The sequence below is a fragment of the Ovis aries genome, chromosome 10 (assembly GCF_016772045.2).
Source record: "Ovis aries strain OAR_USU_Benz2616 breed Rambouillet chromosome 10, ARS-UI_Ramb_v3.0, whole genome shotgun sequence".
In the NCBI taxonomy this organism is placed as follows: domain Eukaryota; kingdom Metazoa; phylum Chordata; class Mammalia; order Artiodactyla; family Bovidae; genus Ovis; species Ovis aries.
In genome coordinates, this window is record NC_056063.1 from 51,140,970 (window position 1) to 51,146,969 (window position 6,000).

The following is a 6,000-nucleotide window of genomic DNA, read 5'->3' on the forward strand; positions in this document are numbered from 1 at the left end:
GCAATAAACAACATCTACTTATTGACAGAAACATAGAAGAACTGTCTTTTATTACCTAACATCCTAAGTGTGATTGCTTCCTTCTCTGGCATGCCCTCAGCCATTTCTTTGTGACTTTTTTGTGTGATATTTATCTTATCAGGCATTAATGAGCATTATTACTGTTTACCAATATCTGATCCTCTCTGTATCCTGACACATAGGAAGATAGGCAAAATCATAAGACTTGTTTTGGCAGGAAAATGTGATCAGAAGTGGCTTGGATCACATCTTGAGTAGAAGCATTTATGGCCAGTAGTCCAGGCCCCAGCTCACTCTTGCTGTCCAGCCCGACTCTTCCCCTTCAGTGATCATGGCAGAAATGTCCACCATGGAGGTTCCTTGTGATCATAGCATCAGCACATGGAGGACAGCTGTCCTGGAGAACCTCCCAGGAACACAGCACACTTCCTATGAGTGGGAAACAAACTTTTTTCGCTTTGTTAAGCCACTGGGATTGAGGAGTTGTTTGTTACCTTGTTGTAATCTATTCTATCCTATTCAGTAAGGTTATTATACTATGATATATAAGATATCTTATCTTATATAACTTGCTTTATTATCATTTATGGGCTCCCAGGTGGCGCTAGTGGTAAACAACCCATCTGCCATAAGAGACTCCAGTTCCATCCCTGGGTCAGGAAGACCCCCTGGAGGAGGGCATGGCTTCCCACTGCAGTGTTTTTGCCTGGAGAATCCCCATGGACAGAGGAGCCTGGCAGGCTACAGTCCATGGGGTCGCACAGAGTTGGGCACAAGTGAAGCGATGTAAGACACACACACATTATCATTTATACATTTGGTTTATTGCATGAATGAACCACATGGTAAACTATTACTTTCTTACTATCATTGTATCACCTGCGGAAACTTAGAAAATTGTATGCACATTAAAAAGTGTTCAGTTATAGTTTGACCACTGGAATTTAGAAAAGGACAAGAGGAGGAAGATACAATTTAAAATGTTTGGTGGCTATTATACCAAAAATCTGCAGTTATATGATGTTTACTAAATGGTGAGGTAATAAATCATCCTCTGACACCCCAACCCTTCCTCTTCCACTGCTACCCCTCAAAAAGGCCAAAGCATATGTTCATGAGAAGCACATCTGACAATCTGAAGAAGTATCTACTAAATAGCCCTGTAGGCACTGCTGCCAATGTATCTGAAAATGTACTTTATATCTATTTTTAAAGTGCTCCTTTAATATCCCAATATTATAATGTTTTCAGCATTGACTAGAAGTTGTAACATTCAGTCAAATCCTAGTTTAAAAATTGTACTACATGAGAATTATAAGAGCCCAAGCTAGCACGTAAGATTGGAAAGATTCATTGCAACCTCTGAGCTTGTTTCCTTTCTTCCAAGCACTAGTGTGCTCTCTTTTTTTCTCTCTGTCTCTCTCTTGCATTCTGTGTCCTCCCCAGACATCTATTTTTTCTTCCTGCGTAAAAATCTCTAACTGAAGATACATATTTCCTAAAGCTCAAAGCACAAATCTTTCCAGTCTTATAATTGCTGCCCATGGTCCCCCCATTCCCTCAGCCAAATAATCCTTCGATTCCCAATGTATTACATGCTCAGTTCTTCATGGGGCTTCATAAGCTTCTTTTTCTCCCTGGTTGCCCTTGCTTCCTGCAGCCGACAACTTGAATTTCTGTCATCTTTCACAATGGAAATACTCATCTATTGTTCATGACCCAAGTCAAGAGTCATGTCTTCTGTGAAGTTATTTCTTACTTCCCCAGTCAGAGTTAGTGGCCCTCTTTTCTTTCTTTTTTTTTTTTTTTTGTTTGTTTTTACTACGTTTACTACTGTAGCTCTTATTACATTTATAATTACTGGGTGATTTGTCTGTGCCCCCTACCCCCATGAAGAGAGCATCTTGAGAGAAAGGATTATTGGTTTTGTGCTGTATTTTATTCCAGCTGAAACTGCAGTAGATGACACTTATTAGGGTCTTAATAAATTCATTCCAATCCCAAAGAAAGGCAATGCCAAAGAATGTTCAAACTACCTCACATTTGCAGTCATCTCACACGCTAGTAAAGTAATGCTCAAAATTCTCCAAGCCAAGCTTCAGCAATACGTGAACCGTGAACGTCCGGATGTTCAAACTGGTTTTAGAAAAGGCAGAGGAAGCAGCGATGAAATTGCCAACATCTGCTGGATCATTGAAAAAGCAAAAGAGTTCCAGAAAAACATACATTTCTGCTGTATTGACTATGCCAAAGCCTTTGACTGTGTGGATCACAATAAACTGTGGAAAATTCTGAAAGAGATGGGAATACCGGGCCACCTGACCTGCCTCTTGAGAAACCTGTGTTCAGGTCAGGAAGCAACAGTTAGAACTGGAAAAGGAACAACAGACTGGTTCCAAATAGGAAAAGGAGTACGTCAAGGCTGTATATTGTCACCCTGCTTATTTAACTTATATGCAGAGTATAACATGAGAAACTCTGGGCTGGAAGAAGCACAAGCTGGAATCAAGATTGCCAGGAGAAATAGCAATAACCTCAGATATGCAGATGACACCACCTTTATGGCAGAAAGTGAAGAAGAACCAAAGAGCCTCTTGATGAAAGTGAAAGAGGAGAGTGAAAAAGTTGGCTTAAAGCTCAACATTCAGAAAACTAAGATCATGGCATCTGGTCCCATCACTTCATGGGAAGTAGATGGGGAAGCAGTGGAAACAGTGGCTGACTTTGTTTTTTTGGGCTCCAAACTCACTGCAGATGGTGATTGTAGCCATGAAATTAAAAGACGCTTACTCATTGGAAGGAAAGTTATGACCAACCTGAACAACATATTAAAAAGCAGAGACATTACTTTGCCAACAAAGGTCCATCTAGTCAAGACTATGGTTTTTCCAGTAGTCATATATGGATGTGAGAATTGGACTATAAAGAAAGCTGAGCACAGAAGAATTGATGCTTTTGAACTGTGGTGTTGGAGAAGACTCTTGAGAGTCCCTTGAACTGCAAGGAGATCCAACCAGTCTGTCCTAAAGAAGATCAGTCCTGGGTGTTCATGGGAAGGACTGATGTTGAACCTGAAACTCCGATACTCTGGCCACCTGATGAGAAGAACTGACTCATTTGAAAAGACCCTGATGCTGGGAAAGATTGAGGGCTGGAGGAGAAGGGGACAACAGAGGATGAGTTTGGATGGCATTACCAACTCAATGGACATGAGTTTGGGTAAACTCCAGGAGTTGGTGATGGACAGGGAGGTCTGGTGTGCTGCGGTTCATGAGGTCACAAAGAGCTGGACACAACTGAGCAACTGACCTGAACTGAACTGAAATATTGAGTGAATAAATGAATAAATGGCAGATGAGAATTTAAGAATCTAAAGTTGAAGAGGGGATTTCTAATATCACGGAGGCAATATGCCAAAATGATTTAATTAGCTAATTTCAGGTAAATGTACTAACTATATCCATCAGCTAATTAAAAATACTAGAAAATAGCAGAATTCCCCTCCAAAATTGTGGTAGCATTCTGACTGGAAATAGTAAGCAGAGTACAAGTGTTTATGACTGAATAACAATTTCAGATACTATCAGGACTTTCCCCTATTGTTCCCTGTGACCTTTCCCAACCCAGGCAACCTAAGTATTGCTTATTCAGGCAAACGATGACACAGCAGACTACAGATAAGAAAAGAGTCCATTCTTAGCTTTCAGGTTTAGAAAGCTAAGAACCTGGCAAAGGCAAAAGATTTTGAATACTATGTGCTCTCAGAGTCAGTTTCTGCTGCTCTTCATACCGGAAAAAAAAAAAAAAAAAGTTTTCCCAAATTTGGGAGATAGAGATGAAGAGAGAGGAAATAAATAAAGGACAGTTACTAGAAAACTAGATATAAAAAGTATGGTTTTCAAGTCAGTAGAATATTGATCTATCTAGTAGGAAAGGAAAGGGAATAAAAAGAGGAAAAGATGAGAAAGGAAACAAAATTAAAATGTGGTAATTAGGAAACTTAAAATAGTTTGGCTACAGTAACTCCATACAGTAACTATAGTAAATGTAAGTTAGTTACTCTGATAGATCAAAAGATAAAGACTTAAAGATCCAGAAATATGTTGTCTACAGAATCACTTTTAAAACAAAAGGATATTCAAACAATTGAAAATAAATAGAAGAAAATATATTAGGCATACATGAATGAAGAGAAAATCAGGGTTGTGGTTTCAGTGTCAGATTAAATAGAATATAATGTAATGAAGGGGGTCATGAAGAAATATTTGCCAGTATAAGGATTAAGATGATACTATACTTAAACATTTACACCCTAAATTGCTGTCAGATACAAAAAAACAGCATCAAAAATAATGACAGGAAAAAAAACAATGATTTTAACAAATCATTCTCCAGTACTATAAAATTAAACTAAATATAATCAAACTTCTAAATTTTAATAATATGATTTACAGTTTAAATATATGTAATGAATAAATGAATAGATAATACAAATTTTTTTTATAGAACACCTGTGAAAATAGCTAAAAAATGACTGTGAACCACATCACCCAGGAAGCCCATAAATTCCAAAGGATTGCTATTATATACAATATGTTTTCTGATTAGTATTCAAGTTAATTAGAAATTGAGAACATAGGTTTACAAATCCATATATCTGGAAAGTAAGAAACATGGCATTAAATAATCCTGATTAAAAAGAAAATTTTAAATGTATAGAATTAAGTTTAAAAAAATTGTCAAAACTTATAGAATACACATAAATGTATTGATTAACGTATACTTATCAAAATAAAAAATGAAAATAAATGAACTAAGAATTCAACTTAAAAAAAAAAAACAACAAGAAAAATGTTCTGGAAAAACCCAAGGAAATAATAAGTAAAGAAGGAATAAAGTTAAGCCTAGAAATCAGGAATATAAGGAATGGGAAAATAATAGAAAGGAATAGCAAGGAAGAATGTTTACATATCTATTGAGCATCTATGTTCTTTTAGAAGATTTGGTGATCATCTTTTTTGCCTATTTTTAAAATTAGGCCCAAATCATAGAATCTCCCCATATTAGGAAGCATAAAATTTTGTTCAACATACATTTTTTATATTTCTCCCAGTTTATCATTATCTTTTTGGAACATAACAAAAAGAATACAGTTGGGTTTTTTTCCAAATGCTCATGGAATAGTCAAAGAAATTAACTGCACCTTGTCTTTTAACATAATTTAAGATGTCTTCACAAAAATTGAGATAATTATTCATTTACTTCAGCCTACACCCTAAATACCAGCGATACTTCTTAATGCTCTTGATAGATAAATGAATGGCAAGAATTATAAAAGCAACATTTTTAATTAGATAATTGAGGTATCAAATAAGTGAGTAATGAGAATAATGTTGTAGAAAATGAACACAATGCATAGCAAAAGATTGCTAATCAAATGCACAGTGCTCGGCACACAGAAGGTGACTAATGAAGTCTGGTGAAGGAACATGTTTAGAGCTCTCTTGAATGCCAAAGAACAGAATCAGTTTCAGAAGTTAAAAATTTCTGCAGAGGAAACAGTTTTTTCTTCTACCATAAGGCTGGGATAATTTTACAATACCCATTTTTTGTCTTATTGCATAACTCCAAAGTGCCTCAAGTGGTCTGAAAAACTCTGTTATCATAAAAACCATTTGAGGGATGAAAAGATAGAAACATAGGGTTAAAATGAACAAATGTTTTTTTGTTAAAAAAACAAATGTGCATTTGTTTTAATGCACATTTTCAGACCAGACAGCTCCACACCAGCCAAACATATGAAGTCAAGTTACAAAATACTATTTGAATGACAATTCTAGTATGGAGAGATTAATCACTTCCTGCACTATGTACTGTTTAATTATTGAGTGAAATTTCACATTTACGCTCTTCAGAATTACATGGATTTACATGGATGTTATTGATGCTGCAGTATTGATGCTGCAATAAAATTGTCCC